Below are 26,759 nucleotides of genomic sequence, written 5' to 3' on the forward strand. Positions count from 1 at the left end.
CAGTCATGTGTGTGACAGTGGGAGTTTGAGACACCTTTTCACCGGTCCAAAGTGGACATGCAGCAGCAGCAGCCGCAGCCGCAGCAGCAGCAGCAAATGATTGCCAATCACCTTGTCCCTTATACAGTCTAAGCAGCGTAAGCTTATTTACTACTTAGGCCATTTCCACCTGAACTCAGAGACTTCCAGGTCCCAGAACTCCGGCTTTCTAAAGGATTTCCCTGATTGATTTCAGAGGACCTCCGCCCTGCAATTCACACAGAAGCTGCTGCTCACAGAGAACACAGTGTGTGCTCTCTTCTTTGCATCCCTCCCCTCCTCCCACCCGAAGACACATCCCAAATCAAGACCTAGCCTGCCATGCTCAGCATCTCCCACTAGGGGGAGCCCCTGGAGGGCAGCTGGGGCTGAGCAATTTGGGAAGCGCTGAAGTTTTCTGCTCCTGTCCTGTACTGGTTCTCACTAACCCAACTGTGAGATTTCTTTGTTGCAATGTTGGGGCCTGAGATAACACTGCTGGAGACTTCAGGCGAGAAACATAGCTGAGACCATCTTTTATTGTATGTTGTTATTTACTAGCGCTGTGAAATAACGAAGAGCCTGGAGACTGCACAGCTCCAGCTTGTAGGCCCTGGAGAGAGGCTGGAGTCCTCAGACCGACAGAAGGAAGACATCTGAGGGGCGACCAGGAGGTGCCTGTGACTGTGGAGTACAGGTGAGAGCCAGAGGGAGGATGACCAGGGGGCTTATGGGTAAAGAGGCACAGAGCCCCTGACCTGGGAAAATGGATAGAGCAGAGAGAGAGCTGTCAGCAGAGTTTAAGGGGGGAGGGGGCAGAGGGGCATTGATTGAGAACATCAAGGAAGGGAGGGGGGTAAGGGGTGGGGTTGTTCAAAGGACGGCAAAAGAAAGAATAAAGGTTTCCGTCTGAGAGAGAGAGTGCTTGGGAATAGATATCAGTCTGAAGTTGGTTCCAACTAGGCTGCTTAAGAAACTTGGCATGAAAAGGGTGGATGGGAGGCCAACATGGAATGTCCAGTTGCATAAGGAAGTTCAGAGTGGGCAGATGTGCCTCACGGTCCATCTAATCTTTCGAGTCGTGTGTCATATAGCCACACCTACTCCCACTTTGACCTAAACTAGAAGGAATTCTGGTCTGCCGGCTTTTCCAGGTTCTTTCCACTCTCAACCAATGCTTTCCACTTTCCCTTTCTTCCTTGGGATCTTCCACAGCCACTCTAGGAAGTGGCCCAGCAATCAGAAACTGTTTTCTAGTCTAGAACTTGCCACTCATTGTCGGGATTAGCCTAAGCAAGGAAACCCCGGAGTTTCCCTTTCCTTTGTCTAAAACGGGAGATAATAATATATTACTGACGAGCTTTACAGATTGTTCCGAGGACTGAATAGGTAAGAGGATGTGAAGAAATGCTCTTAATAGATTATAATTGCTAGCTAAATAAAAGTTGGCATTAATAATAATTAATCAGTTAATAGAGCCTTGCTATTCTCAGCAGGGAGTTTGCCGAGTCCTGGAGAGGAAGGTATACATGCAAATCTACCCTCATATCTTATTCTACTATTTGTGGATGATTTACACATGTAACTCTTGAGACTTTTAAAACTAATCTCTTTGATAAATGACACACTTCATATTCACCCCCCCTTTTTGGACAGAATCATATATTCTTTTTCCAGCCTCAACTCCATTTCTCATGCAGATAAGTGATTGATAGCGTCTACATGGTGCCTGGGGGAGTGAGTTTTCTGGTTCCTGGACACAGGAGTCAATGTCATGTCTTGGGCATATGGTCGGACTATTTGGAAGAAGGAAATGACAGGCTGTGTGATAGTAATAATCCTGTCACTCTCCCCCCTTTCTAGAATGTTCTTTTCAGGTCACTTGCAATTTTTTTTTCACCGAAATGAAATGTGTCAGACATAAAGTTGGGTCTGTGACCTGGGTCAGGCTGGTGGAGGTCACCGAGGAGACCTTTAGCTGGCTCTGACACCTGTAGCTGTACTATTTCTTCTTTCTCTCAGCTTTGAGCGGCAGTGTGACATATGGAGAAGGCAGTGTAGACCGTAGACCGTTGGTAAAGTACTCGATGTCTCTCCTTTATCTGCCACCTGGAGTTTTCACGGATCTTCCTCCTAGCACCTAAGTGTACATTTGAAGAGCGCCACTGACCTGCAGGCATCAACAGTTTGTGACTTAGTTAGTGCCATACTGTCATCAAGATTCCGTTGTGCTCCTTCTATTGATTGCCCCACACCTCGAAATTATTTTCAGCTTTTGTTCCAGCTGCTAACAAAAGGTAGCTTTCTCCTGGTTCTCTAGGTCTCCACCAACCAAATGATGGAGTGAATACTAATACAGAGGCTAAGTTTAAGTCACACACCTACTTACCTGCAGAAAGTTAATATCCACCCAAATATACACTATATGGAAGACTGTATTCTTCTAAAAGTACCAAGCACACACACATGTGCACACATATACATACGCACCCACACGAGCATGCACATATATGTATACATATGTGTTTGTGCGCATACACATATGCTTCTTCCCCTTTCAAACATGTTCATTCTGCATTTAATGAAAGCTGTGTATAAATATTCACATAGTGCACTCAAAGTGCAGATTTAACGGAGAGTAAGAATATGTATCTCCCCCTCAGCATTCCAACTGTTTTACAATACAGAAGTGACCACAATTCACATAGCTTCAAAAATATCATGGATCAATTTCTGCTCGGTCCATAGTAATGAATATCGATATGTTGCCTCTTCTAGACAAACTGTCAGCAGTTTCAGATATTTTTAAATGAGTTTTTAAAAAAATACATTTGCAAAGTCAATTATTTTGAGTCTCATCTGAGGCAATTAAAAAAAAACATCCTGACATTTAAGGTGATATTTTTTCCCAAGTAAAATAATTATAAATAATACTAATTATGAACAAATCATTTAGTTACTCTCAGTCTGGTTCAACCTTTAGGTTAATAAACCAATCCATTAAAATTCATCTTGCTCAAAGGACCAATTTGTTTTAAAAAAATGTAGTGACCTTTTACCACAAATTTGATTGATATTTTCTTTAACAGTATCAGAGATGTCTTTCCCAGAGAAGAGTGTGGTCCAGAGGAAGGTATAGAAAATTTGAATTGTTTTATGCCTCTCCTGAGGGTGGTGAGGATACTGGTTGGGATTGCGACCCTAATTCTAAATGGTACCTTAAGGAGATCTGGAAGTGTCACACAATTCAAGTTTCATTCTTTTTGCCAGAAAACAAGTTCAGATAGTTCCCTCTATCTCATGTGTTTTGTTCTTACCAAACATGTAGGGCAGAGATTTGTGTGTATGGCCCAAAGGCCACATCTGGTCGACCATAGTTTTTACAAGGTTTTACTGAAATAAAATTCCATCCGTGGACATGTTGTCTATAACTACATTTTCTACTAGAAAGGCATCTTTAAGAAGTTATGACAGAGTCAGTGTACCATGCAAAAGTGAAAATGCTTATTACTGGGCCTCCAAAGATGCTTGCAAAGTCCAAGGTATAGGAATGGGGAAAAAAAATAGGCAGTTTTGAATTTGTAGCTACTGCCTATCTGGGTAGCACTTTACAATTTACTAAGTCTGAATGGTTCTGTTGTAGTGGGTGTTATGTGACTGTCTTAGCTGAGAAAGAAATGGCAAATCTGCCTGTGGAGGTGTAGTCACTAAGTGGCACAGGTAGGGGCTGGAGGCCACCAGAGAGTCAGGGAAAGAGTGCCACTGAGTCTTTCCCTAGATGCTGTCACTGCCAAAAGACACCGAACGGAGAAAATTCTTGGCACTCTGTTCCCACTGTATCTGTCCTTGGCTTGGGTGAACCTTCAGCTTATCTTCTCTCTCCCCATTCTCAGGACCAGTGCCGAGCAAGTAAGCAGAATGGAGAGAAAAGCATCATGCTTTGTAAGCAAACAAAGCAAGGCTTTATTGCATCAGTTCTCACTTCTCCGTCTGCCCAGAGATGGGCATGGTAGCACAGATACCCTGCAACAGAAAATAACAGAAAGGCCTTTGATCGCAGAATATACTATCTTTTAAAAAGTTTTCTTTTTAAAACAGAAGATCCACTTTTAATTACATTTCTTTTTTCTTAATTCAAGTTAATATCAAAATTATATCTCTCCCTCCTGAGCTTATGACATCTGCTAGTAAAGTAGGCCACAAGGAGGCGGATCTTGGGAGGACGGAAGCCTGGGTGATAAAATGAGACAATGGCTGTTTTCAGAGACAAGAGTTTTTCTTAATCTTACATTCTCATGAACGGCAGTGAAGGATGAAAGGAGAAAGCTGAGACTAAGAAGCATCTATATTGAGCCTTCCTTGATTTCTGAGGGAACAAGTTCAATTTTCCATTCAACCAAATTTTATATTGACTGTTCATTTTCCCTCACACTGCTAGTTGAAAGATCATTGCACTGACCAAGATTCTAACTTCTCCAAGCAATGATTTGTTACAGAGCCAAACACACCGGCAACCATGTGTTTCTGGTACACTTTAGAAGCCTCAGATGGGAGCACAGGTAGCCGCCTTCAGCATCCTCCAAGAAGTCCTTTTTCCTCGTGGGACAAGCGTAGTGTAGAGGAAGTGCTATTTGGTGAGATTTGAGAAAGTACAGATTTTAGACATTTGTAAGTTGGAGAAGAACATAATGCAAGAGGAATGGAGGGAACAACGTTACAGAGTGAAGGGGAAGCTTTGTATATATTCAGAAAAGTCATCCATTAGAGTTGGCAAATAGAAATTTATGATATTGAAGGCAGAGGCCATATTCTAGAAGACCTTGGAAACAGGTTAAAAAATTAGGTCTTGGGGCTGGGGAGATGGCTTAGTGGTTAGGAGCACTTTCTGTTAGTATGAAGGACCTGGGTTCAATTCCTAGTACCCACGTAGTGGCCCATAACCATCTATAACTCCAGTCCCATTGGGTTCCAACAGCCTCTTCTTGTTTCTTTGGGTACCAGACATGCTCACGGAACACATACATACTTGCAGGCAAACATTTAGACATAATACATGTTTAAGAATTAAGAACAGCTGGGCGTTGGTGGCGCACGCCTTTAATCCCAGCACTCGGGAGGCAGAGGCAGGCAGATCTCTGTGAGTTCAAGGCTGGGCTGGACCCACAGCCTCCAAAACAATACAGAGAAACCCTGTCTCGTAAAAAAAACAAAAACAAAAACAAAACAAAAAAAGAATTAAGAACAAGTTAGATATTACACTAGTGAGGTGGCTCAGATGATAAAATTCTTCCTGTGCAATTACCAGTAACTGAGTTAAATCCTCAGCCCCTGTAGAAAAATTATGAATACAGCAATACATATCTCCAAACCCAGTTCTGGGAAGTTAGAGACAAAAGGATTCCTGAGGCTCAGTGACCAGTCAGTCTAGCTGAATTGGTGAGCTCCAGTCTCAGAAAATAAGAACAGAGAGCAATTGGGAATGGTACCCAATGTTGGTCTCTGGCCACCACACGAATGCACATATGCGTGCACATGAACATGCATGCACGCACATAAAATTAATTTTTTTCTGTAGATCAGTACTTCTCAACCCTTTCAAAGGGGCCACCTAAGACTGTCCTTCATGTCAAATATTTACATTATGTTTCATAACAGTATGAAAATTATAGTTGTGAAGTATCAATGAAAATAATTTATGGTTGGGGGTGAGCAGAGCATGAGGAACTGCGTTAAAAGGTTGCAACATTAGGAAGGTTAAGAACCACTGCTGTAGATAAGACCCATTGACTGTGTGCAGGAGAGTGACTTGACCTATGGTTTGGGAGAAGAGCATCACAATATTCAGCTAGAACTTGGAGGCAGACCACCAGATAGAGACAAGCTGAGAAAGAGGGGCCATCACCTCCTGTTCTCAAAGCAAGGCTGATCTGTCACAACCCAGTCAATTGTAGGTTATGGCACTAGCTGAGGGCTTTCTGAGGGCATTTATTTAATGGCATGCCAGTGGCATTTACTCATAAAACCAAGAAGCCATTGGGGTCAGAAATAGGGGTTTTGGTTACTTCCCAGACAGGATGCAGTTGGGTGATTATACACATGATTCATCGAGGTCGGGAAACAAATCCTGCACAAACACACGCCCCTCCCCTCAAGCACAGTGACTCATGGCTTCTTCAGTTTGGTCTACAGAAGGAGTCCAGGCAGAATTTGAGATATGATGTTCAGTCATAAATCTGTAGCATTCGTAACTGCAAGAGAAACATTTTTCCCCATTCCCCCAATTGCTCAGGCAGTAGGCATTCATTGAATGCTTGCAATTTTAACACAAAGGGTGTGATGTTATGAAGCACAGTTCCTGCCACAAAGTACTCCTACGTTTAGTTGGTAACTTGGATATAATAATGGCAGCAAAGATAGTGTCCCACAAGTATCCTGGAGAACTTTAAGCTACACTAAAGGGTCAGAGGAAAGATTTACAAAAGCTATAGAAGAGGTATGAAGTTACATCTTAATAAATATTCTTTATTTGCTAGCTCAGCAAGCTGATATCAAGCATTGTCTACGACCTGGGCGTGGCCTTCGGCACGAGGCTTGATACTTTGGTAGAACTTCCATTCTAACCAGAAGACTCAATAAATATAGTAAGAACCAACCAAGCAGCCTCCTCTCAGCATAGTTCCATTCTCACAAAGGACATTTTAGAGAACAAGAGCTAACCCCTTGGTCCAAGAAAGAAGAATGTGTGCCAAGAAACTAGCTCCTTGGGAGTGAGTGGGGAAAAAACCTCAGGTGTGGGGTGCCCAACATGATAAGAGAGCTTCTTATAAGTTTTTGACACTTACTTATTTATGGGAGTATGTGCGTATGCCATGACATGCTTGTGGAGGTCACAGGACAACTTGAGGAGCTGGTTCTCACTCTCCACTATGTGGCTTCTGGGGATTGAACACAGACTGTTAGGTTTGGCAGCCTGTGTCTTTATCCGCTGAGCCAGCTCGCTGCCAACAAAGCTTATTAATATGCCTGACATATTTTGGGCAAATTTCCCTGCCACTCGTAGACTTGAGTGCATGTCAGACATAAGATGGATATCACTTGTGTACATGCACATGCATGCAATGCGGATGTGTCCATATGCATGTGTGTGTGGCACTTGGGATCAAACTTTAGCTATACGCATACTAGGTAAACTTTGTACTACATCCACAGCCCCTGTTGTTGTTTCTGTGTTATTGTGGGTGTTTGAGAGAAGACCTTATTATATGTACTAGGCTAGCCCAGAAGTTGTGATTTTCCTGTCTTTGCCTGGTGATTATTGTAGGTACAGGCATACTCTGTCATCCTGGCTAAGATGGAAGTCATTCTTATGTGAAGATGCATAGCTCTGAGCCCCCAAACTCCATGACTCTGCAGTCTCCATCAGGAAACTGAAGTAAGCAATTGGTACTCACTGTAATCATTGATAATTTTTCTGTGACTGCTCTGTACTCATTTTGTATCTTGAAGATTAAAAAAGGAAAACTATGAAACAGACACACTTTGCTTAAATAGTATTCAGGTCAAATTCTGTAACAGGCAACTCTGGCTTGGAGGTTGAGTTTGATTGTCATTTTATCAGGCTATCTAAAATAACCAGGTCATGAGGTGGTTATTGGCAGGGTCCTCACTGGGATGGGATTTGACCTACATACGAAGAGAACCAGGACAGGAATAGTTTCCCAGCTCATCACAGACTTGGCGAAATCCAGTTTGAACAACTGCAGAATCACAAAGCTGGGAGACACTCCATGTGACCTAAGATGATCCTGGTACCTGCCTCTGGGCAGATATATGCCTGTCTGGAAAGTGAATAAAAATTCCAGAACTCATTACTTTAACAAATGCTTTAAAACATATCAATTCTGAATACTAGAAATCCCTCTGGGGTAGTGATGCTGTCTAGCCTTGGGCAAAACAGCTTTGTACCTCCTCTCGATGGTAGGACTCAGAATCTACAGCATATTCTTTTCAGATACTTAGTGAGAAAAAAATAATTGTCTTTGGAGTATATTTTATGTTTTCAAAAAATAGCCAAAGTGTCATATCCAATTGGCCCAGCTAATTAGGTCATTTTTATTTATTAAATTTATTAAAAATAAATTTAAATGTAGCTATAAAGTTGTGAACGGATGTTTTCATTTGCATCATAACTGGTTTGAAAAAGGCTTACCAGAAATTATAAAAATAATAAGTTCACATCCTCCCAGATGGCTAACTTGAGGTACATGAATGCTGGGAAATTGTGCTGTTTCTTAGTCCACTTGGTAAGTTGCTTAAGGCCAAGAAGAATGCCTTGTTTGTCTCCAAGTAGCCTACTTTAGAGCAGGTGCATGCTGGGACTAAGTTGTTGAGTAAATTAAAAAACAATGAAGTCATTACCTTGTGGTCATGTCATGAATTTTTTGTCTATTTTGATATTTCTTCACCAAATATAAAACCCACGATCACCTTAAGGCTAACTAGCTGACAGGAAGTAGGAAAAGTAGTTTAGAGGATGGTACAATTGTTTTGGGGAGAGTCTGGATTCAGATAAATTGTTGGGAGTAGGATGGGCAACAATGAGATAGACATGCAAGCCTGGGTCTCCATATTTAAACGAAGAGTTTGAGCCAAATGATAGGTGGCTTGGTTAGATAAACACTGTGACCCAAAGCAGTTTGGGGAAGAAATGGTTTATTTCATCCCATCTCACAGTCTGAAGTCTTTCATGAAAGGAAATCAAGGCAGAAATTGAAGCAGGGTCCAAGGAGGAGCATTCCTTACTGGCTTAATCCTTATGGCTTGCTCAGCCTACTTTCTTGTAGGACCACCAGCCCTGGGTGAGGGTGGTTCAGCCATAGTGGACTGGGTCCTCCCATATCAATTAGCAATTTTAAAAAATGCCCCCCAGACCATTCACATGAGGGGAATTTATCTATTGAGACTCCCTCTTCCCTAATGACTGTAGCTTGTTTCAAGTTGACACAAGCTAAACAGTAATATGAGGAAAGACCCATTTGAGGGATACAGTCACAAGCAGCCCTTTGGGCCAATTTCTATGTTATATGTAGTAGGAGATGATAATTTTTAAGGTCTTGCTGTTGTTGGCTAGGATCTTGTGTTTGTAAGTATAAGTCAGACTATGAATTTAAACTCCAGAAAGAAAAGGGTACACCAGGCTCCAGAAATTACCTGAACGAAAGAATGTGACCCTTCCTTCCATCTCACCCATGATCTCTCTATCCAGCCATCAACTCTGCCCTCAGGTCTACTTCCTTTAGGAGGCTGGGTACTTTTTCTGGTGCCCGCGGAAAAGCAGAGACAGTGGCAGGCAGTGCTATTAGAACCAGCAGGCTAGGAGTGGAGAGGGCTGGTTTTTCCAGGGAAAGTCGGCTGTACTGTACAGTACACAATACAGCTCTGCTGGAGCCTGCTTCCCCCTTTCCTGCCCACGCACTCCTCTTAGCTCCGTGAACACTATCTGTTCTTCTTTCAAGACTTTGTTCGGTTTTGCTCTCTGAGGCCTCACTGTGGGGATAAGCAGTCTTTTCTCATCTCTGCTTCCAAAGTACCCTGAACCCACTGGTGTGTGGGAAGTACACCTTGTCCTGGTCTTTTTACAAGCCCCCCCCCTGCCACCACAAGACTGGGAACTCCTTAAAGCTGCTGCTACCTTGATCAGTTTCATGTTCCTTCACTGGACTATGTATACTTTTCTCAATCGCTAGCATCTGGAGTTGCAAGAGAAATAGATTCCTGTTCTCAAGCTGACTGAGGTCAAGTAGGGGAAGGCATGACAACAGACGCATGGAGTGTATGCAGTAGGACGAGCACTGAGTGCTGTAGGAACATGCAGCTGAGCATCCTTCCTTCCAGATCAATGGTGTTAAAAACTGGAGAGTCTCCAGGGGCAGAAGAGAACCATCCTTGATCTGTGCTGAGTGCTGAATATACATGGGACCTGGAGAGTGGACACTTGCTGGGGTAAGAGCAGCAGATGAGAAGGCTGTGGGGTGCAGAGCTGTACAGAGCTTTGAGGCCAGGGCTCTGTGTTCAAATAGGAAAAATAAAACATTAAAATAATTTTGATAAGTTTCCAATAAGTACTAATATTATAGCACAACATACTAAGAAAAAGTTAGAAAAAACGTTAGGCTAGTCATGAACTTACTCTGGAAATCTCTCAAGAAAGGCGGGCTTTGATTTACTTAGTGACAGGCTAAATTGGACAGCTGAGTTTGGATTTCACTCTCACTCTGCCAGGTATTATGTTGGTGACAACTTTCCTTCCTAATCTCTATATCATGAATTGAAGACACTAAAATATGTCTCTCATGGTTCTATTGAGTATGAGAAGTTTCAATATTTATGTTAGCTTGACTTATTGGCCAAAATCTTGGTTAATATCATTGAAAAATGCACAAAATATCAATTAGTTAATTATATGTTTTATACATATTTGAGCCCAGGGACAAGGCAGCCTATGTGATGCAGTAGAAATTTTTCAAGTGGTCTGGGTGTTGGGTATAAGGTATTCTTCCTGTGAAGAAAGTGCGTTGTAGACAGAAGTTTCACCCACGGACTTCCTCTCTCATAAAACTCTAACAGATGCATCATTTCCTTGGGCATCTGCTTCCTCTCCTGTAGTCCACGATAAATGACGTTGTAGCATTATAAAGTCATTCCTACTGATGATCTTACAGAGAAGTATGATTTCATTATATTAGGTGAGTCTTAGATGCGGGAGGGACAAAGGAGGTCCATCCAACAGATCCAGAATGACCTGCTAAAGGAATTGGGGCTCTTTTCAGTGTGTGTCAAAGGCTGTCGATGGAACTCATGATGTGAAATCAACATATGTGTTCAGGAACACGGTACAAATAACCTTTCCCTCCTTGTGCTTCTTAGTTCTGGAGAGCCCTTATGAGAAGAGTGCCTGTCTTGTCCCTCATTACCCTCTGACACCAGCATGATAGGGGAGAAGAAGTCCACTGTTTTTCACTGCCATGAAGGTGGCACTGGAAAGCATGCCATGGTATGCTGGGGAATTTTCACATTTTCCTGTCCACTGACTACTCTGGAGGATCTTAAGTAGAGGCCCAGGTCTTCCTGTCAAAGGCATAGGCAGTTGGCAGTCCTCATCAACTATATTCTGTCCCATCCTCCTAGTTCTAATGCTACTAAGAATTGTCTTTCTAGACTGCATGAAAGTAGAGAGCACGCTTCATTTCAAAGAGATTTTGGTGCAAGTGCCACTAACTCAGAAGATATTCTATAATCAGACAAGCTTGAGAAATGCTGAGTATGTCCCTGCTGTAGACAGAAGCACAGCTAAGGATGCAAAATAAAGTATTTACAGACTTCCCCCAAATCATTAGTCAACCATGTTAATTCATTCATGAAGAACTTTTATTTCAGAGTACTAGGGAACAGCTTGAAATCCTCCTAACTCTTAGCTGGTAGGGAAATACTGTTATTTTAATTCTCATTTTTAATTAGTTCTCTGATTTTCTAGTGTATTTTGATCATATTCATTCCCTTCCCCTGACCCTGAGATCCACCTCTGCCCCTACCTATTCAACCTTGTGCTCCCTTTAGTTTTTTTTTTCTCTTTAAAAAACCCATTGAGTATAATTTGTGCTACCCATTGGGTGTGAGACCTTCCACTAGCATGCGGTCAATCCACCAGGGGCCATACCTTAAGGAGAATTTACTCTCCTTCTCTCAGTGACTACCAGTTGCCAACTTCTCCTTGACTAGGGCTGGAACTTTATGACCACCTCCTCTCCCCACGCTGGCATTTTCATGTCTAGAGCTTGTGCCAGGTATGTTCACATTGTCTCAACTGCGGTGCATTAACACTGGCAACTGTCCTGCTGTGTCCAGAAAACAGGTTTCTTTCAGTGATCCACCACCGCTGGCTCCTCCAGTCTTTCGGTGCTCTCTTCCACAATGATCCCCAAGCCTGAAGAGGAGCACGTACAATGTGGATGTCTGGCTTAGAGCTCACTGTTCCATAGTCTTGTATTCTCTGTATGTGGACCAGCTGTGGTCCTCCGTGTTGATCTCTATATACTGCAAAAAGAGGCTTCTCTAATGAAGGTTGAGAGATATATTAATTGATGAATATAACAGTAAGTCATTAGGAGTCAGTTTAATAGTATGTCCATTTAGCAGAGTAATAGAGTGGATTCTACTAGATACCACAGGTTAGCAAATAAAAAGCCTAATGCCAGGACTAGATAACCACTTTTAGGGTTGTTGGCCAGTGAGGTCCCAAAGACTTCCTCAAACATTGTGGGCTATTGAAAACACTGTTCTTATAGAAGTCTTAGCAAATGAATTCTCTTACTGAGCCCCATACTTAGGTGAAACAAAAGTAGCACATGGTTAAATGTAAACTGTCAATAAGAAGACATGTTTACCCTCCCAGGAGTTCTTTAAAACAGTCCTGTCTTTTTTAAACTGGAGGTTTGCCTGTGAATGAGCAGCCCTGAAGTAGACAATCAAAATTGACTCCATCCATCCAGCAAAACTCTGTTACCAAAATTAAACTTTCAAAACTCTTCTTTCCTATTAGACTGGATATATTATGTGGAAAATCCCTACAAAATGTTGATATTGAGAGTTCCCCTCCCTCTGTCTACCCTTTGCATTTCCTTATAAAAAGGGAGTGTGGGTTTGATTTATAACGTTTCTAGTGTATATTTTATGGGACCCTTTGAAAACCTACTAGACTAGACAAAGGAAAGAGTCATCGCTAGTAGCTTTTCTTGTAACCTCAGAATAATTCTTTCCTCTGCTTCAGGCCTTCACTCCTTTGAGCACGAGCCATATCTGTAACAGAGACTTCACACTACGTGCTAAGGTTATGCTTTCTTTCCATGCCTCTTGAGGGAGGAGTCAGGAAACAGAGTCAACTCTAGCTATCATTGCATCATTTTAGCGTTTCCTTACAGAGCTCTCTTTTCCAATCCCACTTCTTTTCTAGGACCTCTTTAGAACATATTCACTTCACAGGATACCCTAGCTCTTGTTGTGTCATGAGACTTTGAAAGCATTCAGTATTCAGAGTACACATTTGTTTATCTAAGTTGCTCTGGGAATGATGGACATGAAGTGAGTGTGGGGAGGTGGACTTTTCTGAGTTTTATACCCATGACCAGAATATGAACACTGGGAACCCTGCCTCAACTGAGTTCAGATTTCAGATAAAAAAGGTCAGTGATCTCTATGTTCTTGCTCATAGATCACTTCCTTTCTCTTTCTTGTGTGCATAAAGGAGATAATAGTGTGTTAACCTTTCCAAGGACTGAATGAGGAATCAGAGAGTTGGTATTTTGGAATCCAACAGCTGGAGGCTTGAGTTCCAATGTGTGTCTTACTTCATACATCATTTTGAGAAAATTCATTCACCACCACTCTGAGTCTCTTTCCTCTTAACTGTGGTTAGAGTCCACAAAGGAATTTATTTTATAGAGTTATTTAGATTCACTGAAATAATATGTGGAAAACCTAAAGTGGAACCTGAATTCTGGTAAGTACCCAGGTAATGTAAACTATAACTTTAGAAGGGCAACCATCATGTTTGATGGCAGTGGGCCCGGGTTAACTGGTGCTCGTCCTCCTGCTGCCTTCCCCCTTTAGAACTGTAGTGAGGCAGATTCCCCATGCAGGTGTAGGTCTGTAGGCCAAAGGGATTTCATAGAGAGCACGAGTCAATGACTGACATTCTGTTCCCTTGCAAGGCGGCAAGGTCTTTGGGAGGAAAGACTTCTTGGGAAGATCACAAATTCTCTGGATTTTAAAAAGCTTATGTGCTCTACGTGTGGGTTGGAGACTATTTTTTTTAAATTGAACACAGCAGCCATTTTGTGTCATGTTGATTTCCTCAGGGTATGAATCAGAGAGAAAGAAGTGAAGTCTTGTCACAGGAAGAAAGGGAACGACTGGCAGAAGATTTTTCTCTGGTAAGGCAATTTACACACTTGTCCTTTTCGTAGTGAGTCACGGTCTATGATACATTTCACAGTAATGTCTAGGAGTTTCCAAATCCGGAGTTAGACACTCCAGCCAGATAAGGGAGAGGGAAGAAAGATTATTACAACCCACCTAGTTGCCATTCAGAGCTCTAGAAGGGAGCTTAATGAAAATGAGTATCCTACATCCTACTTTTAGTCATAGTTTTAAACTCATTAAGAGGGAGAATTAGCTAATCATGTTCAAAATTACAGTTTTTCAATAGCCAGTTTTAGCATTCTAGAAAAAAAAGAACAGCCAGATTCTCTCCATCAATCTTTATTTTATTTTTTTAGCCATGACTTAATGCTGGCACCCACCTCTAGCATCTTATCTTTCTGCTGGAAATCTATTTAAGTGTGTGTGTGTGTGTGTGTGTGTGTGTGTGTGTGTGTGTGTGCGCAAAGTTAGCTCTCATTCTTTGCTGACTTTTAACTCAAATTTCAATTGCCTTTCTACAAACTTGGCATTTATATATTGTATATGTATGTAAAATATAAATATGACATGAGGTAATACTTTTATTTATTTATTTTCATATTTTACATCATAGCACTGGGGATTGGGCCCAGGGCCTCACACATGCCAGTAAAGCCATCTACCACAAACACAGTCCGTAATTTTTAAACTCTTATTACCAAGATGTCCTTGATCAAGTGACTGCAGGTCACTGATAGTTCTTTATTGCAGAAATCGATAATGCTTACCTTTCCTTTCATTGCTTCTTCTATAATCCAGAGACAGATATTTCAGATCAAGGGGACATTAAGATCCCTCTAGGCAAGGGCTGTATTAGATGTTTATAAGTACCCATCCCAAAATCCAGGAGGTGGCCATGAGCAGATATTAATACATGTTTATTATGTAGAATAGACATCTACAAAAGCAAACAAAGGATTCTAGGGCAAAGTTGGGACTTTGTCCAGAACAATGGAGTCTTTGGTAGGTTGACTGATATTTGTCATCTGTAAAATGAGGTCTTCAGATTCCTTCAAAGGACTAAGGGGAATCTGAGAGTCCCAGGAAGCAAGTGAGAATACTTATTGTAGATTGAATAAATCTCTGCTCCTTAAATAAATAACTCTCCAACTGATGGGGTTCCTGTGAATAATCAAAGCAAAGAGGCTCTCAGTGACTCACTTGTGGGTCAGCATTTGTAAATTAGTAAGTGGTTTTATGACAAATTCCTACAACCCTCAATTTCTAGGGTTGATCCCTTCACTTCACATTCCGGTGTGGTCATACTCACTGGTGCAATAAAATGGTCAACTTGAAGGTATGTTGAGAAATGGTTTCTTAAAATTCAGATTCATAAATCTCAACAGGAAGAGCCTGGAGCCAAGCAATTCAGAAGTGTTGTGAAATCAGTTAAATTAGCTTTCTGGAATATGTGAGCTGTCTACCACTCTCATTAATCTGAGGTAGAACACCCAGACAGAGTATTCACAAAGGTTATGGCTTGAGAGAAGTTCATTGACTCACTGCTGAGTGCTGGATGATGTAGCAAAGTTATTGCACTTGTCTGGGAAAGAAGCCTGCCTCTTAATGTGGCCTGACAAAGAAAGTCATCACAGATGTACAAAGGAGCCACTCATGTGTCAATAGTTCACAAACACAGGTAGACCTTGGAATCGCATGGATAACTTAGTTCAGGCATTTGAACACTATTTCCAAAGTCTCTGATTACTTCAAGGCAGCTTGGATAATAAGAAATTGCCACTAGAACAAGATCACCATTGCTAGGGAGATGACTTAGTGGATGAAAGTGCTTGTTACATAAGCCTGAGGACCCAGAGTTTGATGACACCCCTAGTCTTTCAATTTCTGAAAGTTGTCATCTGATCTCCACATGCATGCCTATGACCATGTACCACAACATGAGTGTGTGCAAGTGTGCATAAACACACACACACACACCACATGCACTAATAATAATAAATAAAATTTCAGTAAAAGAACAAGCTGCCAGGTAATGCAAAACCATGAATGCCTTGAGAGCATAGTGCTCCTTGATTTTCCTTAAGATGTCAATATTAGGGGCTGCTTACCATGCATAGCTTGAGGAGCTGAGTTCAGATCCCCAGCACCCATGTGAAAAACTGGTAATATGTGCATGGGAGAGGGGGAGACAAGTGGATTGTAAGAGCTCAATGGCCATACATCCTAGTAGAGTCAGTGACAGAGGCTCAGGGAAAGACCCTGCATCAAAACATAAGGTAGAGAACAACTGAGGAAGACACTCAACACTGAATCCATCTTCTACATGGATGTACAGGCATGAACATTCATAACCTTACACATACATGTTCACATCCATATGAACAAATATACACATACAGAACATACTCACACACATATGCATGCATGCACACACACACACACACACACACACACACTTATGCATACCAATGAAAGTAAGAGAAAATGTCCCATAAACTGTGAATTTTTTCTGAGGTAACTTTATTTGGTCTAAATAAAGCTTTCATCTTCTTCAGAATTTGTAGAACTCATTACTGTGGTCTTTTCCAAACTCATCCTTTTGTTTGTCTTTTTTGTGTTGTTTTGTGAAACAGATTCTAATTCTGAACTCAAACTGGCATAGTACTCACTATGTAGTTTGAGAGGATCTCAGACTCATGGCCAATCCTCCTGCCTCACCCTCACAAGTGCTAGGATTACAGGAGTCATCTACTCTATCTTGTCCAAACTCATCTTTAAATCAACTGAAAAAAATCTATCACCAAAATCTTTCTTTCTTTTTTTTAGATTTTCATGTTGTAGTTATTACTTTTCTTTATTGAAAATATATTTTTTCATACAATATTTTATGATTTCCCCCCTCTCTCTCCTTCCAAATCTTCTTCATCTGTTCATCTCCACACTTTCTTTTTCTTTAGAAAACAAACAGGGAACTTTAAAAAAGAAAATCAAAGAAAAGGTACAGGAAGCTCGTATATACATACATAGATACAATACATAAAAATAATCAGAAACAAAAGACCAATAAGGTAAAAAATGCCCAGACAAAGCAGTATAAAACAAAAAAACTTAAAAAACTATCATTGAGTTTGAGTTGGCTATCTTCTGCTGAGCCTGGGGCCTGCTCTTAAGAGTGGTTTTGTATACCCAGTGAGATGCTATTGGAGAAAATGAATTTTCCTTTATAAGTGGTCAATTGGAGGTGGCTTCTGGGTTAGGGATAAGAGATCATATCCACTTCCCCTTCTCAGCCCTGGGACCCCAAAGCTTGGACTTGCGCAGGCCCTGTGCATGTGACCACAGTCTTTGGGAGTGAATATGTCCATCCGTCCTGTTGTGTCTGGAAGACATTACTTCCTTGGTGTCATCCAGCTCCACTGACTCATACAATCTTTCCTCTTCTTATTTCATACATGTCCTTTAACCATGAGGAGAGGGACTTGATGGAAACATCCAGTTTAGGACTGGGTGTTGCAAAGTCTCTCAACCTCTGTATGTTGACCAATTGTGGGCTTCTGTACTTGTTTCCATTGCCTCCAGGAGGAAACTTCTCTGATGACAACTGAGTAAGACACTGATCTATACATATAGTAGAATGTTAAGAGTCATTATAAGCCTACACTTTTAAGTAGGACAATGGCATTTGATTTTCCCTTAGTTCTGCGGCCTATCTAGTCCCAGCTTCTTGGTCACCTGAGCAATGCCAGGTATGGGATCAATCTCACAAAGTAGACCTTAAAACCTATTAGATAATGGTTTGCTACTACCACAAGTTCTGTGTCACTAATGCACCATAATATTATGCAGGCAGATCACCATTTTAGACAATGAGTTGAGAGGTGAGTTGGTATTTATTTTTCTCCTCTAATAGTACCTTCTAGTAGCATGAACATAGTCAGTAGGTGTAAATTCTCTAATTAGGCATTAGCTAATTGACTTCAGCAACAGGGCCTTATCATTCGTTTGTATAGAAACCTTAGTGCCTAGAATGGGTCATATACAATTGAGTTATAGGACAAAGGAACACAATGAAAAATGCCCATACAGACTAGGTTATTGGTTGCTTTCTACAACCTGATGGTATAAATGCGTAATGTCCCAATATATGGTGTCACCAGAATCTTGACAGCAATAGAGGGTATGCGTTTTTGTTCTGCACATAGTTTGTGGCACCACTGGATTATCTAGGCTATAAATCCTTTCCCAACAGATGGGCATATGTTCAGGTATTTATTCATCTTACTTTATATCAAAGTAGACAATGGACTATAATTCTCTACCACACCCTTTTGAGTCAGATTCTTATTTCACTTAGATCATGCTATTAAATCAGAGACTTTCCCTGGAAGCTCATTTCATTGATTGACTTCAGCTCAACACCCAATGCTTGATTTAATAGTATGTGCTTATGTGAAAAAACAATTTGACTTAAAAGGACAAGATGTGATCTGGGTAGATACCAACCCTTGCTCTTGTTGAACCTGAATTCTAGCAGAGGGAGATAGACAGTAAACACACACAAAACATATAAATCAATATATTCTATTTCTGGTTTTGGGTTGTTTTAGTTTACTTTTCTGTTACTGTGATAAAATATTCTGACCCAAAACAACTTGAATAAGAAAGGTTTATTTTTTTTATACTTCCAGGTAAGTGTCCATCATTGAAGGAAGTCAGGACAGGAACCTGAGACAGGAACTGAAGCAGAGACCATGGAGGAAAGATGCTTACTGGATTGCTTCCTCTGGTTCATGCTTAACCAGCCTTTTCATAGAACCCAGGATAGACTGCTCATGGGTATCATTGCCCACAATAGGCACATCCCTCCCACATCAGAAAATTCCTTGAAGACATGCCTATAAGCCACTCTGATTTGTGCAATCCTTCAGTTGAGACTTTGTTCTCTTAGGTTATTGTGTTGTATGAAGTTCCTAGGTTGTGTAAAGTTTACAAGAACAATTAATCAGCAGATAGATGTTGAATTAAAAAGAAAAAAAAGGCAATATGAGGAATGAGGTTCAAAACTATGAAGGCAGCAGGGAGAATTGTGTGCCTGGTTGCAATTTCACATAGGGATTCCTGAGCAAAGACGTGAGGAAGGTGAGGCCAAAACTTTATGCCTGGCGCAGAGTGTCACAGGCAGAGAAAACATCAGGTGTCATTGCCCAAAGGTAGGAATGTATCCAGTACATTAGAGTACAACTAGGAGGCCAGCATCACAGAAGTGGTGACTGCAAAGTGAAATTATAGCTTTGTAATTCTTTAATAAGAACTTTTATTTTAACATGAGTACATTCAGAGTTACTGCAATGTGTTACTGAAGAGCTAAGTTTTCCAGGAGTATCTGCTGAAATATTTTGCTGAAATGAGACCCAGTAGGATAAGGATAGAAGCTAGGAGACTATGTAATTAGCTAGATCAAGAAGTAAAGTAATTCTGGTCTTGGGCTGGCCATTGGATGTGGCAAGATGTTGCCTGATTCTCATTATATATTGAAAGTACAGTTTAACAGCATTTCTTGGTAGGTCAGATGTAGAGTATAAGAGATAAAAAGCCAAGCTTTGACATCATCACCTGCAGATGTGAAATTGTTATCACTTAGGATAACTGTAGGAATATTGGGATTCTGGGTTTGGACACACTAAATTTCACATGACAAATGAGAGCCAATTGAAGCCATTAAGCTAACTATATATTGTGTGAATGGGAAATTATATTGAGTATTTCTGCATTGAAAGTAGAGGTTCAAAGGTAGTAAGGTGGCTTAATAGGTAAAGACACTTGCCACCTGGCCTTATGTCCTCAGGACCTACAATGTAGAAGGAATTAACTGATTCATGCAAGTTATTCTCTGACCTAAACCCATGTACACATTCCCATTCATACATGAGTGCATATGTCCACATGCACACACATGCAAATAATCAATAAATAAAAGGTGATAAAACAAATAAAATGTGGAGATGCAGGGGTTCCTACATGTTAAAAACTGTGAGTAGAATGAGATTATTAAGGGAATGTGTATATCTAAAGCAGAGAAGACAGGGACTCTCAGTCCTGTGTTTCCTCAGCATTAAGAAGTCAAGAAAACAAGAGGGGAGGCAGGAAGGAAGGAGGAAGAAAGGAAGGAGGAGAGAAGGAATGGAAGAAGGAAGGAGGAGGAAAGAAGGAAAAAGAAAGAAGGAAAGAAAAAAAGAAGGAAATAAAGCAGGGAAAGTAAGACACCATTTAACACTGAGACATGACCACTTGCACTAACAAGGTTCAGTATTCTGATATTCAAGAGAAGACATGTCTGGGGACTAGGGAGATGGCTCAGTGGGTAAAAGCACTTACTCGCACAAGGACCTAAGTTTGAATCCCCAGAACCCATGGAAAAGAAAACCAAGAAAGTTGGGCATGGCTGAATGTGTCTGCAAATACTAGTATTGTGAAATGGAGAAAAACAAATCTTGGAAACTCACTGGCTAACTGTCCTAGACAAAATTAGAAGCTTCCAGTTCTATGAGAGACCCAGTCCCAAGGGGATAAGGTGGAGAATGATGGAGTAGGCCATATGATGTCTTCCTCTTCTCTCCAGTGTGCACACATGGCTGTACACACCCACACATGTGCATGCACCACATACATACATGCATATACTGCCTCCTCACCACACATACACACAGAAATAAATACATAAATAAAAAGAGATGACGTGTCTCAAGAAGAGGGCGGTGAGTAATAGCATCAAACAGTACAGTCTACCCAGTGAGAGGGAGAGTGAAAATTAGTGGTGGGGCTTCACTGCTGGACATGTTAGTCATCTCAATAAGAACGTAATTGGATGGAGTGGTGATGGGGAAAGCTTGGCTTAAGTAGATTCTAAAAGAACCGTGTAAGATTTGGAAACCTTAAGAAAAGCCAGTTTTTGAGGTACCTACAAAAGGAGACAAAGAAATGAGATGGAAACCGGTGGATAAAAAAACCATGTCAAGCCCAAGGTCTTTCTTGTTTGAGTGTAGTTAAGAGAAATTGCAGTGTATGTGATAATACAAGAGTTCTGGCAGAGAAAATTGGATTAATGTTTTAGGACAGACAAAAAGAGTTCCTCAAGCAATTTTCCTGGGTTGGCAAACAGTGATGGTATCTAGTGTCTGCACAGATCTGGATTCAGCTAAGAGACTGAATGTTTTCTTTAGCAGTGACAGGAATACAACTGGTAGGGGAGTCGATATAGGGTTGAGACCCTGCATATAATTTCTTTTGGTTCCTTCAGTTTCCCCACAAAGTAGGGAACATTATCTCTTAGAATCTCAATAACTGTTCTAAAGAAAATATGACCCAAGTATAAGGCTCTACAAATATTTGTTCAAAAAATAGAATGGAGCCAAGCATAATACAGAAAGTATGCCTTAAATGTCCCTTTTTAAGGAGTTTTTCTAAGTGGATCTTAGATAAACCCTTTCTAAGGGTTTTTCAAAAGGGAGTCCATGTCTTCTCAGTTAAGGCCTCTTTTTCACTGGTACACATATCTGTGGTCAAAAGAGTCCAGAATGCTCTGCTTATCTTCACAACTATTAATAATTAGGGATCTCCTGCATAAAGAGATTTCGAGTCTGGTGTTTGTGTGCATGGATATAGACAGCATTCTTTGCATGTCATGTGTGAGTAATCTGTATGAGATTACTTTCCCTCAGCAGTCCTCTCAATAAGAGGACTGCCGTCTGCCATCTAGTAATCATTGCCAGTGTAGTCATTTTGTTGAGATGGTTGTATGTCTTAAAGAGAAATGAGAAACTAAGAGTTTGGGGCATTTGTATCCACAATAAGTTCAGATACTTACATCAGAGATAGGGACACCTATATGACTTAGGAGAGAGAGAGAGAGAGAGAGAGAGAGACAGAGAGAGAGAGAGAGAGAGAGAGAGAGAGAGAGAGAGAGAGAGAGAGAGAACTTTTTTCTTTGGAAAGAGAGAAGCAGGGGGTGAGAGAAAGTCATGTCACTTTCTGGGGAACAGAAACTGTATCCAAGAGTTTTGCTTGAAAAAAAAAGTGCAACCTAGCAGGGGGCTGCACTTTTCTTTAGTTTAATGTCTAAAATGATATACCATAAGCTAGCTGATTTACAAACAATAGAAATTTGTTTTCCATGGTTCTAGGATCTAGATGTCCAAGATCAGGGTAACAATATGGCTACTATAGTTTGCCCTCATTTGAGATACAATGGCCTGCTTCTCCTTGTATGTTTACATGGTAGAATACAAAGGATGAGAGTAATCTGTGGGGGGGGGCTTCTAAGAAGGAAGCTTACTAATTCACCAGGCCCCTGTCCTCATGCTCTATTTCTTCTCCAGAGACTCTGCTTCCTCGCTTTAGTCTTAGGATGTAGACACGTGAGTTCTGGAAGAACTCGAGTATTCAAAGCACTGCAATAATAAAACATACCTGCCAAAGGATAATGCTTTAAAAATACTGTTGGTGGCCAAGCATGGTGGTATACACCTTCAATTCCAGCACTTGGGAGGCAGAGGCAGGAGAATCCCTGTGAGTTCTATGATAGCCAGGACTACATAGAAAAACAGGTCTCAATTACCCTGCACCCTGCTCCCCTAATTTTTGCTGTTGTTGTTATTGTTAGGAGTTTTTACATAGATGTTTAAAGCAAAATGTTGAGAACTCATGCCAGTATTGAACTCACTGGATCATAGTGGAAATGAAATTATGGTATTAAAATATTTATATTATGGTAGATGGCCTGGGGTAACATTAAATGAACTTTGATAACATTATAAGGAGCCTGAATTCTTTAGGAAATACCCAGCTAAAAGGTCAAAATTAGAGAACTGCTCTGCATTAGCTGTTTTTCTTCCTGTTTTCAAGAAGTATGCAGGGAAGTTTCCTACAGCAAACATTATTTTGCTGAGAACCAATGTATAGCCATAGAACTACTCAAGAGCCACTCGGGTGCAAACACATCATCCATGTGTCAAATACTAGAGGAAGCATCTTAAATGCACATTTGATTGGCTCTTGTGATAGGCCTGTACAGTAAGATGTATTAACCCAGTTGTACGGATGAGGAAATTGAGTTGGGGAGACATGATTAAGTACTACAACAGGAAAGCTCTTTGCAAATTGTTAAGTAAATTAAAAGACTGACCCTATCTACTAAGCTGCCCATAAAAAGAGCAAAATCCTGACCAAGGTCACTGTGGGATTTGATTCTTAAGCTCCAGGCTTCTTTTCACTCTACTAAGTTATTGAATTGCTCATCTCAATCCACTCCTAACTCAAACACCTGGTACTGATTCAGCCAGATCCAGGAAGTCAGCTTGTTGGAGGCAGTGACAACTCCACTAATGCTCATGGCATTCAGTTCCTACTTGAGCAAGTGTGCAGCATGCTCTGGATCTGGCACTTGTCAAGCTCAGGACAAAGGAAAGTTGTGTCCCAGAAAACCATAGGATGTTTTCTTCAGAACTTGTTTCAACATCAAGTTAGTATTGTGCTGGCTGATGAAACACAGAACATTCCCTCCCTCTTCCTATAATAATGCCAAAACAAAGAGGGATGGGAAGCTCAAATTAATTGTTATTGTTTGCTTGTTTTATTTTGTTTTGTTTAGTATTTAGAACAAGGGAATATCAACTAGTTCAGTGAGCATGTTTTTCTTCAAGGGGAAAGTCGATTGCTGTGGGTTCTGGGAGCTTTTTGGAGAATTTGAAGGATGTCACACCTCATTTATTAATGGTAATCAGTTGTTGAACATTGAAGAGTTTCATTTATGAATGAAGAACACATTGGCTGACAGAACATTTTACAAATGTTATTTCACACCTGCTTTTATTGTGGCACAAAAAAATAAACTAATGCAAGCATTTTGAAAACTTAATAGTGAAATGGTGAGCCTCCACATTTTACCCCTTCCTGGCCAAATTTTTTTAAGATGTGAAAAAATAAACCTCACCTTCAGTCTGAACCTGGTCACCTCATGTGGGAGAAGCTGTGGCAAGCATCAAAGTCTTTCTATGACTTGGCTCAGGGGTGGGGCAGGGCATTCTCAGGGAACTAGGGAAGGCAACTGCCTGGATTTGTATTAGGGACTAGGTATGAAATAACTAGGTACAGATAAGTGAGGAATTTCCTTTCCTCAAGTCTTCATCAGGAAAATAAAGCTCACCCGTCTAAAGAGGCCTAGTTACAACAGGACAAATTAAAGGTGGTTTTAATACAGAGCTTAATGGCTAAGAGTAGCTGAAGATAGAAACCAGCTACTTAGGGGTTGGGATGTTCTTTATCCTAAAAGACTTTAAAATCAGCTTCTCATTCGTTATGGACAACCTTCTGCTCTTGCCTCCAGAAACAGGTCTCTTCAGTGAGGGTTCTCATGGTTCAGTGAGTGGATATGAGGGTGTATTTGTTCCATAATGTCTCATTGCCCAGTGGTTAGCTCACTGGTATCTTTTACCATGTTGTAGGAGGTCTGAGAGAGGGAATAAAAGAAGACCAAGAGTGTTGAGGTCCAGATTGGCTTCTTTAGTCTTTAGGCCATCATCCTAGCTCGTCCCAAAGGGCCTGGGGTTCATTTCCCAATTGCCCCACTCTCAGGCAGCTTCCACCCCACAACCCCTCAGATGCCTTTAGTGTTCCTTGTCTGCGCTGGTTCAGTCTCTTCTGAAGTTAGGGGAGCGCTCAGTCTCATTAGCACTCTAACACGTACATTTAGCTGCCACTCACTGTCAAGTGCTGAGTCACTCCAAAAGTCTCATAGCCTTCCAGAGACATCTCATTCTCTTTACTTTCATTCTTAAAAGGAAAATACAAGACCCAAACAACAACAACAACCAAAGTCCTCCTGAGGATGGGGTGACAGCTTAGCTAGTGAAGTGCTTCTTTTGCAAACACTAGGACCTGAATTCAGTCCACAGTATGCCTGATATGTTGGCGTGGGTTTGTAATCCTAGCACAGGGGGAGTGGAGGCAGGGGGAGCCCTGGAACTCTCTGAACAGCTAGCTGAGCCTGACTTGTGAGCTCCATGCCAATGAGAGACTGGCCATTCCTGCGGATGGCACCAATGAAGGGATCAGACCCTCACGCAGCCCCCTGCTTTAGCAGCCATAACAGGCTGCAGAAAAGACCCTGCAAGATGTAGGCCTCTGACTCAGAAAAATGTGCTGAGCTTCCTGACCTTGCCCATCCTCCCAGTCACTAGGAGGTCAGATATTCTCCATGTGAAAAGGAACCAATCAGAAGTTAGCTGGCAGGCTCTGGACCTGCTTTACTAGTAAAAGTGACTTAACAGTGATGTGCAAAGCATAGCTGGGAGGACCTATAGGCCATAGCACCAGTTAGCCAATCAACACAGGACAGGTTGCCCAAGCACAGAAGTGTGCCAATCCTGAGACTGTTGGATACTCTTACATACTCTTCTTGCACCCCAATAAATTTCCTGGCTCCCGGCCCCTCCAGGTCCTTCTCACACCAGCTGCTATGTTGGACAGATGGAACTGAGTTAAGACAGTTAACTAGTTAAATAATGAAAGACTCTTTGTTTTTGCATTGGAATGGGTCTCTTGGTGATTTGGGGGTTCAGAATTTGGGCACAACACCAAGGTTGTTCTCTGGTCTTTATATACATATGTGTATTCACAAACACATCAAAACACATGGAACCCCCCCACGTGCACACACACACACACACAAATAAATAAATACTTTTTAGAAGCCTTCCTTTATCTTTCACCAACAGACTTATTTTTGGAAAGATATTGAGAAGTTTTGGTAAACTTGGCTACCTCACTTTTCCAAGGATGAGTATAGTTTATATTTCTATTACGCGAGCATCACTCAAGAGTATTTTTCCAAATTCATGTGAGAGAATTTGGAAATTCTTCCTTGTTTGATCTTTAAGACACCGGCAATTTTTGAGAATTAACCACCAAAAATGTTGATGAGACTTCCTTGCTTCTTGTGCAACACATCTTTGGGATAATCTGACGTGTGCCCTTCCCCTTGAACAAGAGCTGGGTTTCCTCCTTGGCAGAACATTCTAGCAGCTGGGTCTCATTTGCTTTGCAAGGACATCTGAAAGCATTGCTATTTTGGAAACTGCTTAGCATATGGTATAATTGTTTTAAAGTACTTTACAGTTTGCATGGTGCTTTCCCATTATTTCATGCAGTCATTTCTCATAGATATCCAAGATGTTTTATTTCTACTTGTTTTGAGAAAGGGAAATGGAAGTGCTGAAGAAATAACACATCAGCTTGGCAGGGCAATTTATCTCACTCTCAAATTAATCAACAGATAAAATGTCTCCCTCAGATCCTTTAATACCTATGCCCAGAAAGCCTCATGCCTTTTGACCTAAATAGGTAGACAGATACATGCTGGGCCTCACAGACACATGGTCTGACCTCTCAGATACAGTACCCTGGATGCTTAGGCTTTGGGACATACTTAGAAAGGGATGCCATGTAGCTATTTTTCTTAAAGGTGGTATGGTGGGCAGTTCAAAGCTCCAATTTTAGAACCAAATTGTGTGGATTTAAATCCACCCCTTCTTAACCTTTATGAGATTTGTGACCCCAGGGAATGTTTTAACCTTTTCTCATCTATGAAACAGGAGCAGTGGTTGCTACCTTATGGAAGTTTTTATTGTGAGATTGACTTGACCTAATCCAATTAAAGCATCAAGCACGGTGTGCTGCTTACAGGAGGCTCCAGTAAATGTTAGCTGCTC

General features: G+C 41.2%; 1 long non-coding RNA gene across 1 annotated transcript in view; it reads left to right on the plus strand.

The window, feature by feature from the left end:
- Window positions 1–404: 404 nt before the first annotated feature.
- Window positions 405–26,759, plus strand: part of LOC106021092 — a 120,378-nt gene continuing 94,023 nt past the window's right edge. Inside the window, exons 1-2 of the long non-coding RNA XR_005870266.1 lie at window positions 405–715; window positions 13,932–14,006. This is a non-coding gene — a long non-coding RNA (uncharacterized LOC106021092). The remainder of the gene's footprint in view (window positions 716–13,931; window positions 14,007–26,759) is intronic.

Source organism: Mesocricetus auratus, unplaced genomic scaffold (assembly GCF_017639785.1).
Source record: "Mesocricetus auratus isolate SY011 unplaced genomic scaffold, BCM_Maur_2.0 Super-Scaffold_100022, whole genome shotgun sequence".
In the NCBI taxonomy this organism is placed as follows: domain Eukaryota; kingdom Metazoa; phylum Chordata; class Mammalia; order Rodentia; family Cricetidae; genus Mesocricetus; species Mesocricetus auratus.